The 21,551-nt window shown below is 39.5% G+C and overlaps 1 protein-coding gene across 15 annotated transcripts in view; it reads left to right on the forward strand.

The window, feature by feature from the left end:
* The first annotated feature begins 360 nt into the window (after nt 1-360).
* Nucleotides 361-21,551, forward strand: part of LOC135096694 (uncharacterized) — a 53,035-nt gene continuing 31,844 nt past the window's right edge. For 2 of the 15 annotated variants that reach the window (XR_010264928.1, XR_010264926.1), the window contains exon 1: nt 364-823. The gene's annotated coding sequence lies outside the window, so the exon portion shown is untranslated. Of the gene's footprint in view, nt 824-21,551 lie in introns of all 15 variants that reach the window. The other 13 variants (XM_063998423.1, XM_063998422.1, XR_010264924.1 and 10 more) reach the window with 12 other exon arrangements.

A 21,551-nucleotide genomic window follows, 5' to 3' on the forward strand; every position in this document is an offset into this window, starting at 1 on the left:
CAAATACATAAATATAAATAGATAGAAAATAAATAAAAGATAAAGAAAAATCATACGAATAGAAATTATGCTCTCTCTCTCTCTCTCTCTCTCTCTCTCTCTCTCTCTCTCTCTCTCTCTCTCTCTCTCTCACACACACACACACACACACACACACACACACACATCTAGGATTAATGTTCCGTGTGGAGTCTGGCAACGTAACGCTTCAATGTATGACTCGAGTCAGCGCGGGTTAGTCTCAAGTGACAATAAAGGCCATTGAATATAAGTACGTCCCCTGGAGATTTTATATTACACCTCATCTTTAATTCACGTATCCTCCTACACACTAAAGAATGGTATAAATATTTCCCGCACTGTGAGACCGTGGACATTTGGCTCAGCTGCGTGAACAATACTCCAAACAAGGAACCTTCGAACTGAGACACTGAACCTGTAACTCTCAGCCGCCTTAGTCCTGCTCGCCTCGCCACTGCCGCGTGGTTACGTCAAGACAGCGGGCGGCCGCGTACTAGTTTCCTTAGTACTTGTGCGTACGTGTCAATACCGTGTGCTGTAAACTGCTGAACGAACTGAGATACTCATTCAGTTTTGGTCGCCTCTCCATTATCTCGTGGTGACGTAAAGGTGACGGCCCGTGTGTTAGTTTTCCCGGTAATTGTGCCTCCGTAACATTACTGTGTGCAGTGGTCGTGAGAACTGCGAGGCGGCGGTGCAGACTGTGCCGTGGAGAGCCGCGGGGTGTTGGAATCGCCTCTCAGTCACCTTGAAGGCGTCATATTCCCTCCCTGCTCTTCCCCGTGTCTTCCTGTCGATGTTGGTAATGTACTAGTCACTATTTTGTGTGCATGTGTTTTGTTTATTTATTATTTGTGCATAGAGGAACTGAAAGGTTAGCAGCAGCCTGCAGTGTTTTTGGTCAACCCATATTTTGCGTATTTGTTCAGTCATTTGCTTGTTACTTGCGCATAGAGGAAGTAAGGAAGGTAATAAGCTGCAATGTTTCTGATCACCCTGTGTTCTGCGTATCTGTTCAGTCGTTGTTTATTATTTGTGCATTGAGAAACTAGTAGGAAACAGGATGCAGCGTCTCCAATCACCACTTGTCAACTCTTCTCTTTGCCTCAACATTTCAATTGGTCTCCTTGTTCATGTTCATTTTAATAGTGTCACTGTTTGGTGCAAGTGTTTAGTTGATGTTGTTGTTGTTGTTGTTGTCGTTGTTGTTGTTGTTGTTGTTGTTGTTGTTGTTGTTGTTGTTTTATCTGCGCACAGAGGAGCCACTAGGCTACAGCGTCTCAGATTACTCATAATCTTTCCCTTTCTTCCCCTGCCCATCACAATCTTTGCTTATTTCTTAGCAATTGAGGTTTTCCATGTTGGTATTATCGTTAGTTCAGTGATGCTACGGATGTTTTCAAGCCACAGCTTTGACGATTTGTTCAGATGAAGTTTGTTTTATTAATCACTTATTTATTAATCATTTATTAATGCAAACTCTTGGAGTTTGCATTATTTTCTTGTGTTCTGGTGTGTGTGTGTGTGTGTGTGTGTGTGTTATTACGTAGGTAAGTAACAAGATGACAAATACCGCTAGATTCCTAACAGGCTCTTAAGACTTTACTTTAAACAAGCGAAACTACAAAAATTGATCAGACTTAACGTGGCACTCAATGTACAAACGAATGAACCAAACCTACATATTATTATTTCCACCTATCCCCCACTCATGAATATTCCCAATACTGTAAAGTTCCCTGCTGACTGTGCACTGCCAACTGGTGAGTGTGTACCAATGAGTGGCGGGGGAAGCAAGGCGAGGGAGGGGCAGAGCTTGGGTAGCGTGGCTCAGGCAATGCAGTGAGCCCCGCAGATCCTACTTGAGCGAGGCAAAGGACGCCTCTCTTGCCTCGCTTGCTGATGGAAGATCCGCTCTCATTCCTGTCCTGACCTGAGGGATTATAAAACATAAATGCCCTGCATCAATTCAGCGCCCTCCCAGAGCAGAGCAGAGAGAGAGAGAGAGAGAGAGAGAGAGAGAGAGAGAGAGAGAGAGAGAGAGAGAGAGAGAGAGAGAGAGAGAGAGAGAGAGAGAGAGAGAAAGATTGTTGAACGAAAGGCTGAACTAAAAATTGAGATGGAAAAAAGGTGATGAAACGTTGAGAGAGAGAGAGAGAGAGAGAGAGAGAGAGAGAGAGAGAGAGAGAGAGAGAGAGAGAGAGAGAGAGAGAGAGAGAGAGTTTTCTGAATAGACGAGAGATTTGAAGAATTTGATAAGGTAGACAGAGATGCCGAGAGACAGGGAGAGAAATGGACAAATCAACAAAGAATAATCAGATGTAATTATGCATTAAAAAATAAAAAAATGTCCCATCACTAAACATCAACCCTAACCTAATTACTCACTCACTCACTCACTCACTCATTCGATCGCTTAACATGGAACAATCTAACCTAACCACACTTTCGATCGCCTAGCACACACACACACACACACACAGAGCACCAAGCAAAGCGAAGCCAGACGAAGGCGAGCGGAGCCACTTCAATCATTCAGGCTGGAAGAAAACGAGCTCTCGAGTAAATAAATCTAGCGACCCAGCTGAAGCCTGCCTTAACCTAATCTATTCTAATCTAACTTTACATTACTTTACTTTTTCCTTGCCTTGCCTTGCCTTGCCTTGCCTTTATTAAACCTACCTTACGTAACCTAACCTAACATAACCTAACCTTGCCTAACCTTACCTTTATTAACCTACCTAACCTAACCTAACCTATCATATCATATCCTATTCTATTATATCTAACCCTTACCTGACTTAACATTTCCTAACCTAACCTGACTTGACCTAAACTAACCTGACCTGACCTTACCTGACCTTACCCAACGTAACCTTACCTGCCACCTCTCTCTCTCTCTCTCTCTCTCTCTCTCTCTCTCTCTCTCTCTCTCTCTCTCTCTCTCTCTACACGTGTCTTCCTTTCATCTCTAATGCAATCTCTTGTTTCTAGATACGAAAGGAAGCAACTTTTTTCAACTTTTATTTCTTCAATGAGTGGAATTCATTACAAAAACTCGATTACTTTTTGTCCCTTTCAACTTGTTAATTTACCAGTTGACTGGTTGAGTGGCTGGCTGGCTGGCTGACTGACTGACTGAATGAATAATTGGCTGACTGATTAACTAATGTAAGAGAGAGAGAGAGAGAGAGAGAGAGAGAGAGAGAGAGAGAGAGAGAGAGAGAGAGAGAGAGAGAGAGAGAGAGAGAGAGAGAGAGACGAAGGAAGCTGTTTAAAGTCTGAAGAGAACACTTGTAGAAGGAAGAGGGTCGAGGGGAAGACAGAATTATTAGCGAGACAGCAAACAGTGGAAGCAGGAGAGGAGAATGTGATGGAGAGAAACACTGCCACTCGCACGTTCACTCCGCCAACCCATAACTTGTCAATCAACAGAAGCAAGTTTGGATGTGCACTGTGCATGGCAACGTGGTCCTGACGAAGAGGGATTGAGGCGCACTTTATTTTTTAGGTTAACGGCAGTTGTACAAGTAAAGTCATCCCTTTCTCTCATTAGAGTTTCTTCCTCCTTTTCTGTTCCGCTGCTCTCGTCTCTTCCCACTTACTCTCTCCTCCCTCACTTCAGGCCTGCCCAGTCAAGATACAGCTCCTAATGAAAGGAGAGGAGAGGAAAGAACTTCTCCTCTCCTCTCCTCTCCTCGTCTCTTTTCTTCTCTTTTCTTTTCTTCTCTTTACTCTTTTCTCTTTACTTTCTTCTTCTATTACACTTTTCTTCTCTTTACTCTCCTCTCCTCTCCTCTCCTCTCCTCTCTCTCTCTCTCTCTCTCTCTCTCTCTCTCTCTCTCTCTCTCTCTCTCTCTCTCTCTCTCTCTCTCTCACGCGCGCGCGCGCCTGCCCTCTCTTTTCTCCGTCAGTATTTAATCTTTTTTTTTATCTTATATATTTTTGTTCTTTACTTAGGTTCTTTTCCCTACTTCTCTTCCACTCTGTTTAGCCTTTTTTTTTTTTTTACTCAGATATTTTACTTTGCATAACAATCTCAAGTCCCAGTGTGTGAGTCAGTGCACATAATATCTCTTGCCTTACCAACATGCCGCCTTCTCCTACACAACCAACATCCAGTACGTGTGTTAGATAACTTACTCTTTCAACAACTTTTCATAGGTACAGTCAGTCATTGTTGATGTTGAGAACACTAGTGAGGACACTGTGACAAACAGGAGGCAGGAGGTGAAGAGAACAAGGCATGAGAAGAAAGACTTTTATTTATGCTCTTCTTCTGTAATCCTCTGAGGAAGCCATTAAGAAATCACTAGTCAGGAATAAAGCTGTCATTTCCTGACCTGTGTTGCCTTTACCACTCACATCTTCATCCAGAACACTGTTAAAAATTACTGCCATGGACACAGGAAAGAGAGAAGAGGTAGTTAGTATTGTCATTCCTACGAAATTACTAGTCAGGAATAAAGCTGTCATTTCCTGAGCTGTGTTGCCTTCACCACCTACGTCTCCATTCAGAACACTGTGAAGCATTGCTTCCATGGACACAGGAAGTAGAGAATAGGAAGTTAATATTGTCCTTTCTTTGCTACAGAACTTTATTTGTACAATTGCATTAAACCTTTTTATCGCTACAGTCACCTTTCGCTGGCATTCCAAACACTGCTGTTCACGGGGGAAGTTTTCTCATATTAGTGTTCTGTCCGAGAGATCTACAATTTGACACCGCTTCTTGGGATAATTTCTTACGTAAATATATGTCTAGTTATTTGTACAGGAGATTCCAATAATGGGGAGGGAGAGGAGAGAGAGAGAGAGAGAGAGAGAGAGAGAGAGAGAGAGAGAGAGAGAGATGAGAGAGAGAGAGAGAGAGAGAGAGAGAGAGAGAGAGAGAGAGAGGTAACGGGGTGAGTGAAAGAGGATGTAGAGAGAAGGGAATATGTTTCTAAGGAAAGCATCTTTTCAAACTGTGACGAGCGTCTATTGGTTGTGATGGAAACAATTTGTGCCTTTTAGTATGTGTGATTCTTTGTGTTTTTTTTCTTTTTCTTTAATTGGTTCGCCTGAGGTACGTTTTTGTATTAGCTGCAGGTGTTTATGTTTTTTTTGTGTTTACAGCTTGTTTTTAAGGGAGACTGATTGGCTGACTGTGATTCTTATGTTTTCTTCCTCATATTCCTGTGTGTGTGTGTGTGTGTGTGTGTGTGTGTGTGTGTGTTAGAGAGAGAGAGAGAGAGAGAGAGAGAGAGAGAGAGAGAGAGAGAGAGAGAGAGAGAGAGAGAGAGAGAGAGAGAGAGAGAGAGAGAGACTGCCTCATACTCCACACACACACACACACACACACACACACACACACACACACACACACAATAAAAATAATTTATTCATTCTACAGTGAAAAAAAATACATGAAACATACATCAGTGTTATTACTACTACTACTTCTACTACTACTACTACTACTACTACTACTACTACTACTACTACTACTACCACCACCACTACCCACCACTACCACCAATACCCCAGTAACACTTGTAATACAAACCCCAACAAACAACAACTCTCTTCACTACACTACATCAAGAACCCACAACACACAACACACAGTGGAGATAATCAAGTCTCCCAGGTCACAGCTTAGCCAATACTCACCCCTTGAATTTAATCCCTGATGGTCGGAAGCTTCGCCCATCGCCACGCGCCTCGCCCTTCATAAAACTGGGAATGGTGACAAAAAGACCGATAACTAGAGAGGGCAGGGATTACCGTCATTAATGCTACTGGGCTGGAAACAATAGGGAGGGCGGTATCTTGATTGTTGGCAAGGTGGTTAATTTGATGGAGGAAAGATTGGATTAGGTGGGAGAGAGCAGACAGTGGCCTGTTTGTTTACGAGTAGTCGGGTGAAAGAGACTGGCTAACTATTGAGTGTGGTTAAGTAGAGTGAACAGAGGAGACTAGCTGGGTGGAGGAGAGTACAGCTAGTAAATTAGTTGGGATAGGAAAGACATTATCCATTGAAGTGGAAGAGAGGAGAAATACTAGGTACCTAATTCAAAAAAAAAAAATGCCTGTTAAAAAGGTGAGACAAAGGAGACATTACCTCGTTACATGGAACATAAGAGAAAGTAGTTAGTTAGGATAGAAGAGACAGTGAGTGGGTAGTTAGATGGGATACAGGAGGGTGGTCAGTTGATTAGATGGGATAAAGGAGAACATGGCTCTTTAATATTTTGGACAGTTACTTGTGAATTAAGTGGAACGAAAGAAACAATGGCTAGATAATTAATTGGGATAGATGAGAACGTATTTGGGTAGTTATGTGGAATTAGTTAGACCGTGGTGTGTTGTTAGCAGAAGTGTTACATGAGGAAGAAAGAAAAAGAGTAGGAAGAGAAGTTAAAAGTATAAAGGGATAGTGTGGGAAGAAGAAAAGAATAAGTAGGAGAAAGAGAAGGAAAAATATATAAAAAGTAAACAAACCTCTAACAATTAGCAGAAATATTATATGAGAAGAGATAAAAACATATGAAGAGAAGCTCACAGAATGGCAGAGTAGCGCATGATGGAGAAAAAAAAATATATAATTAGGAAGAGAAGGAAGAGAAGAAGAACAAAAATACATAAAAAAAAGAATAAATAAATAAATAAAACCTGTGGCAAGGCACACTGGATGCAGCTGGACAAATTCACGGAACTGCAACAGAATCCACAGCAACATTGCAACCATTATTTACCTTCCCTTTATGCCCACGTGGGAATGTATTGAAGCTGAGACGATGCAAAGGAAAAAGGAAAGTAGTATTCCTTATGTAGATTGATTCCATAAGTTGTGGTGCGCGAGTGTTCATTCCTGGCTGACCATGGGGCGACCAGCGCTGAGAGAGGAGTCTTTATTGAACCTCCTAGGCAAGAAGCGACCGAGGTACAAAAGAGAGGGCGGTGAAGGACACGTGTTTCTGTACGTTTCCAGCAACACCGTGGAGGTTCAATTATAATGTGATGCCATAAGAGGGTTTAGAGTTTGTAGGATGTTGGATTTAACGATGTTTATGTTTGTTTTTATTTTATCATCTGTGTGAAGGTAGTGACACGTGTGCTTGTATGTTAACAGTAATGATGCTTCTGCTTCATTATAAACTGGATGACACACCAGGAATTAAAGTTCATAAGATAGAGGATTTTACTATTTTATTTATTTTATTTATTTATTTTTTTTTTATCGTCTGTGTGAAGTAATGTGACAGTAACACGTGTTGTATGTTAGCAGTAATAAGGCATGTGTTTCATTATAAGATGGATGACACAAGAGGATTTAAAGTTTATAAGATGTAAAATTTTTGCGTTTTCACTGCCAAGGAATCAAAAAATCATCTGAGTGTATCCAAGGACACGTTGTCTGATACGCTTTCACGAATAACACATCCGTTTCCCTTACAGTCTGAAGAACATAAATGTTAGTGTTCATAAGAAGTGTTTTTTATAATCAAGTAGTTCAAGATTTTTATTTATTTATTTATTTTATTTTATTTTATTTTATTTATTTATTATTTTTTGTAAGATGGGCACTGGTGAAGAGCAACAAAGTCAGAAACAAAGGCCCATTCATGTGCCAGTCCCTTAAGAAAATTATTGAAAATATAATCCAGAATTGGAGGATGTGTCTTGAAACATATCTCCTCAAAGACATTCATTCATGGGGAGTGTGGGCGTGACAGAAGCAGGCAGGCAGCTCCAGAGTGGTTATGTCTCCTCAAAGACATTCATTCATGGGGAGTGTGGCGTGACAGAAGCAGGCAGGGAGCTCCAGAGTGGTTTCAGCCTGGGGACACTTGTTGTGGTGCGTTTTCAGTAACATTGTGATCTGGATGCCACTAAGGGATTTAAGATTTGCGATATATTTTCTTCCATCATGGAGTTATAAATTATATGGAGTTAAACATCCGCTATGATTTACTACATCTTTGTTATATTCTGACTAATTATAAAGGATTTGTTCTACGGATTCAGCTAAAGGATGTGAGGAAGTTCAGAAATTTATTGTCCAGAAAGGATTAAACGCTTTCTTTCTTCAATAATGCGAGTGTCCTCACGCGGCACAGAGTTGATGAAGCAAGTGAAGCACAGTGCTTGTTAAACTACCACTGGAATCATGAAATCCTTCACAAGAGGAATAAGACAGTAATTAGGCTGTTAGTGCTGAGGCATTAGGGGGCTTCAGCTAAAGGTGGTGTATAGCTAAAGGTGGTGGTCAAGAAAATTAGAATCATGAAAAGAGTTCCAGAGTTTGCCACTGAAAGAGGTGAAATAGTGGACATTTGTTTTTAAATTCTTGCGTTAGTGAGTTGAACAGTCAATTAATAAGAATAAAATGAAAGTTATTAGGTATGTGAAAACACGATATCTCTTGCATTAATAAAGCGGACATTATAGGATCAAGATAAAAAGATGAAAATCGTTGAGAGATGGAAATTGAACATCAGACAGAGAATTCTTAAGTTTGCCATTGAAAGGTGAAAGAGTAAATATACCGGTGAACTCTTGCGCTAGTAAGGTGCACAGAATATAGGTAGAAATAAGCAGAAAATCATAGGCCTGTGGGAATACAGTATCAAGCAGAATTCCTGAGTGTGCTAGTGAAAGATGTGAGAGTCAAGATACTGCTTAACTCTTGCATTAGTAAGATGGACAGAATAAGAATAAATACAAAGCCGGAGGGACGTGGAAATAAGATGCCAAAGAGAACTCCTGAGTGTGCCAGTGACAGAGTGAATACATTGTTCAACTCCTGCAATAGTAAGGTGGAAAAAATAAGAACAGACATAAACTCTTAGTAATATGCAAGTAAGAGATCAGAGAGGGAATTCCCCAAGTTTATCAGTGAAAGAAGCCGCTCATGTTAACACACCAATCATTGCTTTCTGAAGAGGAATAACTACCACAAGGAAATAATAGTGTTGCAGCCCTCACTGACGAGCTTAAGCCGTTTTTTTTCAAATATAAAGGTCAGTTTGTGAGTGGAAAGCACACCTCAGGCGGCTCTCTCTTAACTGATGGGGCGAAGAAGATTACTGACTCACAGATGTACAACAATGTGCTCTCAACTTGACAGTAAAGGAAGAGTTTACCGCTTCTAAAAAAAATTGTGCTGGAATCGGATAGACGTGCATCATACATTATTATAATACGTAGAATATAGAGGCTGATTCCTAGATACATAGGCAGATCGACAGACAGATAGATACATACATACATACATACATATAAAAATAGATAGAGAGATATATAGATAGTTTAAAAGATTTCCTACACTACACAGTCACACAAGAGACACACTGCACACTACACTACACACAAGAAAGAGAGAGAGAGAGAGAGAGAGAGAGAGAGAGAGAGAGAGAGAGAGAGAGAGAGAGAGAGAGAGAGAGAGAGAGAGAGAGAGAGAGAGAGAGAGAGGAGTTAGGAAGAAGGCTGGCTATTTCTCAATCTGTAAGATAAATAAATGTTGAAGAATTACATTTACTTTAGTGAACTTTCTCTCTCTCTCTCTCTCTCTCTCTCTCTCTCTCTCTCTCTCTCTCTCTCTCTCTCTCTCTCTCTCTCTCTCTCCTCCCACTTTATAATATCTTCCCCTTATTCGTTGTTCATGTTATCTCCTCTTTTTTTTTCCTTTTTTCAACTTTTGTCGTATCCTTTTCCTTTTTATCAATTATCCCTGATTGTTTCCCTTCATCACTTTTTCTCCCAATCCTTCCTTTATTATTTTCCTCCCTCCCTCCCTCCCTCCCTCCCTCCCTCCCTCCCTCCCTCCTTTCTTTTTTCTTTCTTTCTTTTCTTACTTGCTTATTTTCATTCCCTCTCCATTATTTTAATATTATTATTTTTCCTCCTCCTCCTCTTCCTGCTCCTCCTCCTCCTCCTCCTCCTCCTCCTCCTCCTCCTCCTCTTCCGCCTCCTCCTCTCCCCCCTTCAAACATGACATTAATACTGTATTTTCTTTCCAACGAGATCAGCTTTTTTTTTTTCCGCTAAGAGTAATTTCTCCATTTTCTATGAAGACCGACTAGGGGTAACGTTTTCTTTCTTCACGAGAGAGAGAGAGAGAGAGAGAGAGAGAGAGAGAGAGAGAGAGAGAGAGAGAGAGAGAGAGAGAGAGAGAGAGAGAGAGAGGCATAGGATTAGAATTATCTTTCGCTAATCTCTCTCTCTCTCTCTCTCTCTCTCTCTCTCTCTCTCTCTCTCTGTGTGTGTGTGTGTGTGTGTGTGTGTGTGAGAGAGAGAGAGAGAGAGAGAGAGAGAGAGAGAGAGAGAGAGAGAGAGGAGAGAGAGAGAGAGAGAGAGAGAGAGAGAGAGAGAGGAGAGAGAGAGAGAGAGAGTCTGATCTCTATGTAATGAAGGCTAAGTGATGAAAAAGGTCAGTGAGGTGAGAGTGGTGCTCAGGTAAACAGTCATTAACTTAATTAACTTTGCTGCAGCGTAAATGAAGTGAAAATGTTACTTACCTGGTTAATTATTGCGTATTTTTGTAGCTTGCTTTGATATTTTGCCTTGTAGATAATAAGGTGGAGGGGCACGTGAAATTAGAAAAGAAAATATAACAATTGCTCCGCCTAAAACTTGTTAAGCATTGTATTGTTCATCTGATTTTTTATTTTACGCCAGAGGTTTATTTTCATTTTGCTAATTTTACGTCTAGATAAGAAGGTTAAGGAGTACAAGGAGCAGGAAATAATGGGATAATTTTACGTCTAGATAAGAAGGTTAAGGAGTACAAGGAGCAGGAAATAATGGGATAATTTTACGTCTAGATAAGAAGGTTAAGGAGTACAAGGAGCAGGAAATAATGGGATAATTTTACGTCTAGATAAGAAGGTTAAGGAGTACAAGGAGCAGGAAATAATGAAATAATTTTCTCGCCTAGAACTTGAAATGGACTCTGATTTTCATTATTTTGATATTAGTTTGTAGCTTTATTTATTTATTTATTTTTTTTTCCAGTGATTTACTTTAATTTTGTTATTTTAACGTATAGATGATGAGACTCAGAGATGCACGTGGGAGTGGAAAAGAATATGTAATAGAATTGTGATGTGTATTAGTCTGCTGGTGGTAGTTCACAGTGTTGTTGTGTGTCCAGTGGCAGCTGTTGTTGTTGTTGTTGTTGTTGTTGTTGTTGTGGTGTTAAGAAGCAGTGTTGTGGTACTCAACGCTTTCATTGCTGCTAAAAACATTGTTATTAATTACATTTACCTTCATAACATGCAGTATTCTTATTACTTTACACAACTAATACATAACCACCACTACTACTACTACTACTACTACTACTACTACTACTACTACCACCACCACTACTACTGGCATCACCACTCCACTTCATGTAACAGTTCACGGATTCTCTCACATTTTTTTCATTTTTACGATAATTTCAAAACCTCCACCTACTCTTTTCTCAATCTTTAAACATAAATATAGTGTTACAGAGAGAGAGAGAGAGAGAGAGAGAGAGAGAGAGAGAGAGAGAGAGAGAGAGAGAGAGAGAGAGAGAGAGAGAGAGAGAGAGAGAGACGAAAGAATGAAGGAGTGCATGAACTTCAAAATGTTTAGTCTCTCCCTGTCTCTCTGTGAGTCTCAATTGTGATTTTCAAGGAGCCCAGGTGATTCTGTGTTGCCTTGTGTTGTTTTGGAAGTGTTTGGCTGATCTTTGTTTTCTTTGTTTATATTAATTCCTGTGTGTGTGTTTTGGAGGGAAGATTGTGTGTGTGTGTGTGTGTGTGTGTGTGTGTGTGTGTGTGTGTGTGTGTGTGTGTGTGTCAGATGGTTGGTACTCTCTTCCTTGTTTGCTATTCATAAGTTTGTTTGATATTATCGTTTTGACATGAAATACGAGATTGAGTTATCTCGTATACTCACTCCTACACACACACACACACACACACACACACGACTGCGTTCATTATAATCTTAAGACTCTCGTGTTCTCCTGGTGACTGGATTGTCTTCGCTTCGCCTCCGAGTGGCGTGTTCTTCATGTTCACTCCACCTCCGAGTCCCGTGTTCTTTAAAGTGTTCACTCCGCCTGCGAGTCACGTGTTCTTCATTTTGTTCACTCCGTGCTGAGTGGCGTGTTCCTCAACGTGTTCACTCCGCCTGCGAGTCGCGTGTTCTTCGTGTTCACTCCGCCTGGAAGTCGCGCGTTCTTCATCTTCACTCCAAGTTCAAGTCCCGTGTTCTTCAACGTCTCAGCCTTTCCATCGTGTTATTTTTTTATCTCCGAGTCTCGTGTTCTCTCGTGTTCTCACTCCGCTTCCGAGTCCCGTGTTCTTCGTCACCGTTGCGGCTTCTCAGTCGTCTTCACCTCTTTTTTGTTTTTTTCTGATTTACATTTTATTTTTATTTTTTACTCTAACCTTACAAATACAGCGTACAACTATAAGGTTTTTCTTTTTTTCAATTTTCTTCAATGTATTTTTTTTCTTGTTCTTGTAAACTTATTTTTTTAAACATTTTATTTTTTTTTCATTTTTTTATATTTCAAATTTCTCATTTTTATTGTTTTTTTTTTACTTTTTTTTTTAATTTTTGTCTTTTATATTTCCTTTTTTTCTGTTTTAGTTTCTATTCTAAATTCAAAAGCATTTTTTTTATTTTCTTATTTGTATTTTTTTTTTTTTTAAATAAATTCTTTTCCTTTACATTCTAATCTCAACATAAAATACTTTTTTTCTTTTTTTTTTCAATTTTTGCAATATTTGTAATTTTTTTTTATTTTCTCTTAAATTTCTTCAGTTTGACTTTCTACTTTAAACTAAGAACTAAAAGTTTATGCATATTTTTATTCACATTTTTTCTTTCCAATGTTATTCTTTTACATATTTTCACATATATATATTTTTTTTGTTTTACTTTCTTAATTGCACTTACAAATAAAGCGTTTATTTTGTTATTTTTTATTTATTTATTTATTTGTTTTAATTCCTCAACTCGTTTTATTTTCTACTCTCAAATTAAAATTTGAACTTTTTTGTACTTTTCTATTTATATATATATAATATATATATATATATATATATATATATATATATATATATATATATATATATATATATATATATATATATATATATATATATATATATATATATATATATATATATATATATATATATATATATATATATATATATATATATATATATATATATATATATATATATATATATATATATATATATATATATATATATATATATATATATATATATATATATATATATATATATATATATATATATATATATATATATATATATATATATATATATATATATATATATATATATATATATATATATATATATATATATATATATATATATATATATATATATATATATATATATATATATATATATATATATATATATATATATATATATATATATATATATATATATATATATATATATATATATATATATATATATATATATATATATATATATATATATATATATATATATATATATACACTAATAATTTCAAAACTTATAGCTTGAACTTTTCTATTTTTCTATTTAGACTTTTCATTATATATTTATTTTTGTTCTAATTCAAACTTACAAGTATATATTTTTTTGTATTACCTGATTTGTATTTTTCCTTTATCTTTTCATCTTTTCTTTTTTTGTACTGTTTTATTTAATATTTCATTACTCTTGTACTCTAAACTTACAACTAATTTTTATTTGTATTTTCATATCTTAATTTTCGTTCATTTTCATCAAATTTGTTTTCTTGTTTTGTTTTCTTGTGTTTCACTTTCACCATTTTCTTATTTATTTATTTATTTTTCTTGAAGAACCTTCTTTTATGTTTCCTTTGTAACTTTACTTTCTATTCTCAATATTAAAACTAGATGCTTTGTGTGCGTTTTCTTCTTTCCCTTTTTTCTGTTAAACTTTCTATTCTAAACAAAACACTACATTCTTTTTTTTTATTTATTTATTTATTTATTTTTTATTTTTTTCTTGTGTTTTACTTTCCACTCTAAACTTACAACTATATTTTATTTTTATATTTGTATTTTTTTTTTATTTTTATCTTTTCTGCTTTCCTTTCTACGTAACTTTTAAAATAAACTTTTTTTTTTTTTTCTAGATTTTGCTCAGTTTCCTGCTTTTATATTTTCTTTTTCTTTTCTTTTACTTTTCATTTTTTTCCATTATTTTTTTCTTTTCCTTTTCTATATTATCTTGTCCAGATTTATTTATTTTTTTTTTTATTTTGTATTTTTTTCTGTTTTTTCTTCTATAAATTTATACCTTTTTTTTCTTTTTATTGTTATAAACTTTCTCTTTATTTATTTATTTATTTATTTATTTATTTATTTATTTTATTTTTTTACTTTCTACTCAAAATGTACAAGTAGACTTTTCCTAATTTATTTATTTGTTTTACATGTCTTTTTTTCATTAGCGTTTTTGTTGTATTTTCTTTTTTTTCATCTTTTATTTTAAACTTAAACTAAAACTTTTCTGTATTTTCTTAACCGTATTTTTATTTCTTTATATTTTCTGCTTTTATTTTTTTCAGTTTTTCTTTGTACTCTGCACTTACAACTGCACCTTTTCTTGTATTTTTATTTTTATTTCCTCTTTTTTTTCAATTTTGTTCTTTTTATCTTATATTTTGTGGTTGATCCTGTAAACTCCTCATAGACGTTACGACCGCAGATCAGGGTCCATTCTAATTCCGGTCAGCTGCGGCCTCAGCGTTGCCCGTAGACGTTCAGCTGTGCTTCAGTTTACCCGAGATGTGACAGCGTGTGGACGTGGCCTCTTGACTCAGCGATGAAAACATAGACTGCTCCTGGACCCTTCGCTGTGGCATATATCGCACCAGCAGAACAGAAACCCAAGCGACCAACTCAACAAGGGTCAAAGAAGAAAAGTGAATTGCCTCCTGGCTGCATCAAACTTCTCCCTGGCTTCATGGATTCTACAATTTTATAATGTTCTCTTCGGAAGGAACTTATTATTAATCACTTTATAGTGACAGCAATAAAAAAAAGAAAAGAAATAAAAAATAAGAAATAAGGGAAGCTGCAAGAAGCCACCAGGCTTACACGTGGCAGTTCTTGTATGAAATATACCTACCTATTTCCACCTATCATCCCCATCCATAAACCCGTCTAATCTTCTCTTAAAGCTCCCTAATATCTTAGCACTAACAACATGATTACCGAGTACGTTCCACTCATCTACCACTCTATTGGAGAACCAGTTTCTTCCTATCTCTTTCTTAAACCTAAATTTTTCAAGCTTGAACCAGTTATTTCTTGTTCTGTCCTGGTTGCTAATCCTAAGAATTTTGCTTACGTCCTACTTGTTATAACCCCTATAACACTTAAAGACTTCTTTCAGGTTCCCTCTTAACCTACATCTCTCTAAAGAATGTAAATTTAAAAGTTTCAATCTCGCCTCGCAAGGAATATTCCTCATGCCCTGTATTCTTTAAGTTATTCTCCTTTGTACTGATTTTAATAGACCTATATTTTTCCTGTAATGGGGGGACTTGAACTTGACAGTGTAATCTAGATGAGGTCTAACCAGCGCCAAATATAACTTTAATATTATTTCGGGGCTTCTACTTTTAACACTCATAAAAATTAATCATAATACCATATTTGTCCTGTTTCTGGCCTCTATGCATTGCCTTCCTAGACGGAGTTCAGAGCTAACTATAACTCCTAAATTTTTTTCGGTACAGTAAACATACCAGAGTTCCGTTGTTTATTGTGTACTTACTGTGTGGGTTTCCTCTACTTACGCTAAGCACTTGTTGATATTAAACTGCATTTAACATATGTCTGTCCATTAATTCATTCTATCTAAATCTGCCCGCAAGGAGACGGCATCTGATTCTGATCTAATTAATCTACCTATCTTTGTGTCAACCGCAATTTACTAACATCACTACTAATTCCACTATCCATGTCATTGATATATATTAAAAACAACAATGGCCCTAATACTGATCCCTGTGGCATCTCACAAATTTACATGACCCCACTCGGATTTAAAGCCATTTATTACAACTCTCTGTCACCTGTCGCTTAGTCATGACCTTATCCATCCTAGCAGCTTCCCATCTATCTCGTGCGCCCTAACCTTTCTCAGAAGCCTCTGATGCGGTACCTTGTCAAACGCTTTCTTAAAGTTCAGATATAAAATATAACTATCACCATTATCTATTGCCTCGTACACTTTACTGTAAAAAAAAATAACAAGTTCGTCAGGCAAGACTTTCCCTTCATGAATCCATGCTGTGACTGATTTATCAAGTCATGTTTGTCTAAATGTTTCCAAATGTTCTTCACTATTATTGACTCCATTATTTTCCCTACAACAGCAGTTAAGCTGACAGGTTTATAATTAGACGCTTAAGTTTTACCTTCTTTCTTAGAGATAGGTACTACATTAGCCTGCCTCCACATTACTGGTACCTCACCTGACTCATATGATTTCCTAAAGACAGAAACCAATGCCTTACTAATAACCTCTGTTCCTCCTACACAAGTCCCATAGGAGGAGAAACCGGTGAAAATAACTCGCGAGGTGCAACAACACCATGGGGGCTATCAAACAGCTCGAGTCTCCTGGTGTACTGAGTTTAATAACAGCGATTAATGAGTTTAATAACCCAAACATCTGTTTCGACTGCCGACGTGGCAAACCCGCAGGCAACAGTGACGTGTCAGACACAGCTTATTTGTGCACCGACCTATAAACAAACATATCATTTATACCCAAATTAATGTAAATTCATATACAATAATAAATCAAATATCAACACCCTTTAAAGTCTCAATACAAATAATCTTGGTAATCTCATTCTTCCTCACAAACCGAGTGAACCAAGTTCAAACCCCCTGGCGCCAGCATCTCCCCACCATAGGAGTACTTTCAATAACTCCTATCCTTACTCTCAACAACATGATCATATGGCATCAGGATGTATAAATACAAATGTCTCACTAAGAGACAACTCAACCCTCACCCTGGGAAGCAAATGATACAATAAAACAATAAACAATACCCAAAGGGACGATACTGATCATCAACCTAAATCTTCAATACATCTCAAACCCTCAAATCTCTCATATTCAGCCTCTGAGGAGGCTTTACAGTTCGTCCTGTTCTAGACACACAAGTTGACGACGGTGTCATGGAGTGAGCCTCATCAGAACCTTGAGCATATGCTGGGAAGGCATCTGTTGGTGGTAAGGGACTATGAGCTTCATCTGTTGTAGCATCCTCCCCTGCAGATGAAAGCTCCAAGTTATGCAGTTTTTGCACTGGCCTACCTTTGCAGTCTTAACTTTGACACTACGAATCATTCCATCCTTCCCAGGGAATAACTCAACAACCACTCCAAGGGGCCATTGCAAACGAGGAGAATTATCTTCCCGAACCAGCCCAACAGATCCCTTCTCCAGTTTACATCTGGGTATGAAACCTGTAATGATAGGGGGTAAATTCAATAAATAGTCAGACACCCACAAACTCCAAAACTTATAAAGTTGTTGTTGTCTCAGGCTTTCTCGCTCACATAGGTCCTTATGTGACATTTCAGGAACCTGGCAAACACCTCTAAGCTCTCTATGAAATCCAGCAGTGCGCCCAATTAAAAAAAAAAAAGGAGGTGGTGTTAAAGGGCTTACAGAATTAGGATCATCTGTGGCAAAAGTTAAGGGTCTGGGATTTACACATGCCTCAATTTCATGCAAGGTAGTCTCTAGCTCACATCTTGTTAAACATTTTATACCAAGAGTCTTTCTAAGAGCTAATTTAACAGATCGGACTAATCTTTCCCACCAACCTCCCCACCATGGAGCATGGGGTACAACAAACTTCCACTGGGGAGCAAGGGTGCCAAAGAACTGATGCATTTGTTTAGACATACTAATACAAGTCTTGGCATTGTCAGAGTAAATAACTGATGGAAGGCCTCTTCTGGCAGAAAACCTACGAAAGGCAAGTAAGCAATCATCATAAGACAGAGTTAGTCAACTCTTAAGTGTACTGCACGGACAATTCCACAAGTGAATAACAAAATGTACAGCTTCTTGCATGGAAAATTAACACAAAACAGTGGTCCAGCATAATCTACACCTGTCACAGTGAAAGGAGGAGCAGAGTTAATTCTTAGTCCTGGGAGAGGAGCTACAGGCTGACGGCAAGCTTGTGAGTGATGTCTACGACAAATCATACACTCTCTACAAACTACCCTAGCAAGCTTTCTTAATCCGACAATTAAGTAACAAGGTTTTAATGTTGAAATTAAAGTGGAAACACCAGCGTGTTTCAGAAATACATGTTGGTAACTAATTAACAGCTTAGCAATGTGACCTGCTGGAATAATCATAGGATACTTGCAATCATAACGTAATTCAGCCTGGTCCAGCCGACTCTTGCTTCTCAAAAGACCATTTTGATCGATGCAGACACAACGAGATTGTTGGCTCGATGCAGCCAGAACTAGCTTGCTCCTTTGATGTAGCTACAACAAGATTGTTGCCTCGATGCAGCCACAACGAAGGGGTTGGCTCGATGCAGACACAACGAGATTGTTGGCTCGATGCAGCCACAACGAGATTGTTGGCTCGATGCAGCCACAACAAAGGGTTTGGCTCGATGCAGACACAACGAGATTGTTGGCTCGATGCAGCCACAACAAAGGGTTTGGCTCGATGCAGCCACAATGAGATTGTTGCCTCGATGCAGCCACATCGAGCTTGCTCCTTCGATGTAGCTACAACGAGATTGTTGCCTCGATGCAGCCACAACGAGCTTGCTCCTTCGATGTAGCTACAACGAGATTGTTGCCTCGATGCACCTACAACAAAGGGATTGGCTCGATGCAGACACAACGAGATTGTTGCCTCGATGCAGCCACAACGAGCTTGTTCCTTCGATGTGTTTACAACGAGATTGTTGCCTCGATGCAGCCACAACGAGATTGTTGCCTCGATGCAGTTACAACGAAGGGTTTGGCTCGATGCAGCCACAACGAGATTGTTGCCTCGATGCAGTTACAACGAAGGGTTTGGCTCGATGCAGCCACAACGAGATTGTTGCCTCGATGCAGCCACAACGAGCTTGCGCCTTCGATGTAGCTACAACGAGATTGTTGCCTCAATGCAGTTACAACGAAGGGTTTGGCTCGATGCAGACACAACGAGATTGTTGCCTCGATCCAGCCACAACGAGCTTGCTCCTTCGATGTAGCTACAACGAGATTGTTGCCTCGATGCAGCCACAACGAAGGGTTTGGCTCGATGCAGACACAACGAGATTGTTGCCTCGATGCAGCCACAACGAAGGGTTTGCCTCGATGCAGCCACAACGAGATTGTTGCCTCGATGCAGCCACAACGAAGGGTTTGGATCGATGCAGCCACAACGAGATTGTTGCCTCGATGCAGCCACAACGAAGGGTTTGCCTCGATGCAGCCACAACGAGATTGTTGCCGCAATGCAGTTACAACGAAGGGTTTGGATCGATGCAGCCACAACGAGATTGTTGCCTCGATGCAGCCACAACGAGCTTCCTCCTTTGATGTAGCTACAACGAGATTGTTGCCTCGATGCAGCCACAACGAAGGGTTTGGCTCGATGCAGCCGCAACGAGATTGTTGCCTCAATGCAGCCACAACGAGCTTGCTCCTTCGATGTAGCTACAACGAGATTGTTGCCTCGATGCAGCCACAACGAAGGTTTTGGCTCTATGAAGCCACAACGAGATTGTTGCCTCGATGCAGCCACAACGAGATTGTTGCCTCGATGCAGCCACAACGAAGGGTTTGGCTCGATGCAGCCACAACGAGATTGTTGCCTCGATGCAGCCACAACGAGATTGTTGCCTCGATGCAGCCACAACGAGATTGTTGCCTCGATGCAGCCACAACGAGATTGTTGCCTCGATGCAGCCACAACGAGATTGTTGCCTCGATGCAGCCACAACGAAGGGTTTTGCTCGATGCAGCCACAACGAGATTGTTGCCTCGATGCAGCCACAACGAGCTTGCTCCTTCGATGTAGTTACAACGAGATTGTTGCCTCGATGCAGACACAACAAAAGGTTTGGCTCGATGCAGCCGCAACGAGATTGTTGCCTCGATGCAGACACAACGAAGGGTTTGGCTCGATGCAGCCGCAACGAGATTGTTGCCTCGATGCAGCCACAACGAGCTTGCTCCTTCGATGTAGCTACAACGAGATTGTTGCCTCGATGCAGCCACAACGAAGGGTTTGGCTCGATGCAGCCACAACGAGATTGTTGCCTCGATGCAGCCACAACGAAGGGTTTGGCTCGATGCAGCCACAATGAGATTGTTGCCTCGATGCAGCCACATCGAGCTTGCTCCTTCGATGTAGCTACAACGAGATTGTTGCCTCGATGCAGCCAGAACAAGCTTGCTCCTTCGATATAGCTACAACGAGATTGTTGTCTCGATGCACCTACAACAAAGGGATTGGCTCGATGCAGACACAACGAGATTGTTGCCTCGATGCAGCCACAACGAGCTTGTTCCTTCGATGTGTTTACAACGAGATTGTTGCCTCGATGCAGCCACAACGAGCTTGTTCCTTCGATGTGTTTACAACGAGATTGTTGCCTCGATGCAGCCACAACGAGCTTGTTCCTTCGATGTGTTTACAACGAGATTGTTGCCTCGATGCAGCCACAACGAGATTGTTGCCTCGATGCAGTTACAACGAAGTGTTTGGCTCGATGCAGCCACAACGAGATTGTTGCCTCGATGCAGCCACAACGAGCTTGCTCCTTCGATACAGCTACAACGAGATTGTTGCCTCGATGCAGCCATAACGAAGGGTTTGGCTCGATGCAGACACAACGAGATTGTTGCCTCGATGCAGTCACAATGAGCTTGCTCTTTCGGTGTAGCAACAACGAGATTGTTGCCTCGATGCAGCCACAACGAGATCGTTGCCTCGATGCAGCCACAACTAAGGGTTTTGCTCGATGTAGCTACAACGAGATTGTTGCCTCGATGCAGCCACAATGAAGGGTTTTGCTTGATGCAGCCACAACGAGATTGTTGCCTCGATGCAGCCACAATGAAGGGTTTTGCTTGATGCAGCCACAACGAGATTGTTGCCTCGATGCAGCCACAACGAGCTTGCTCCTTCGATGTAGCTACAACGAGATTGTTGCCTCGATGCAGACACAACGAAGGTTTTGGCTCGATGCAGCCACAATGAGATTGTTGCCTCGATGCAGCCACAACGAGCTTGCTCCTTCGATGTAGCTACAACGAGATTGTTGCCTCGATGCAGCCACAATGAAGGGTTTTGCTTGATGCAACCACAACGAGATTGTTGCCTCGATGCAGCCACAACGAGCTTGCTCTTTCGATGTAGCTACAACGAGATTGTTGCCTCGATGCACCTACAACAAAGGGATTGGCTCGATGCAGCCACAACGAGATTGTTGCCTCGA

This window comes from Scylla paramamosain, unplaced genomic scaffold, assembly GCF_035594125.1.
Source record: "Scylla paramamosain isolate STU-SP2022 unplaced genomic scaffold, ASM3559412v1 Contig6, whole genome shotgun sequence".
Lineage (NCBI taxonomy): Eukaryota > Metazoa > Arthropoda > Malacostraca > Decapoda > Portunidae > Scylla > Scylla paramamosain.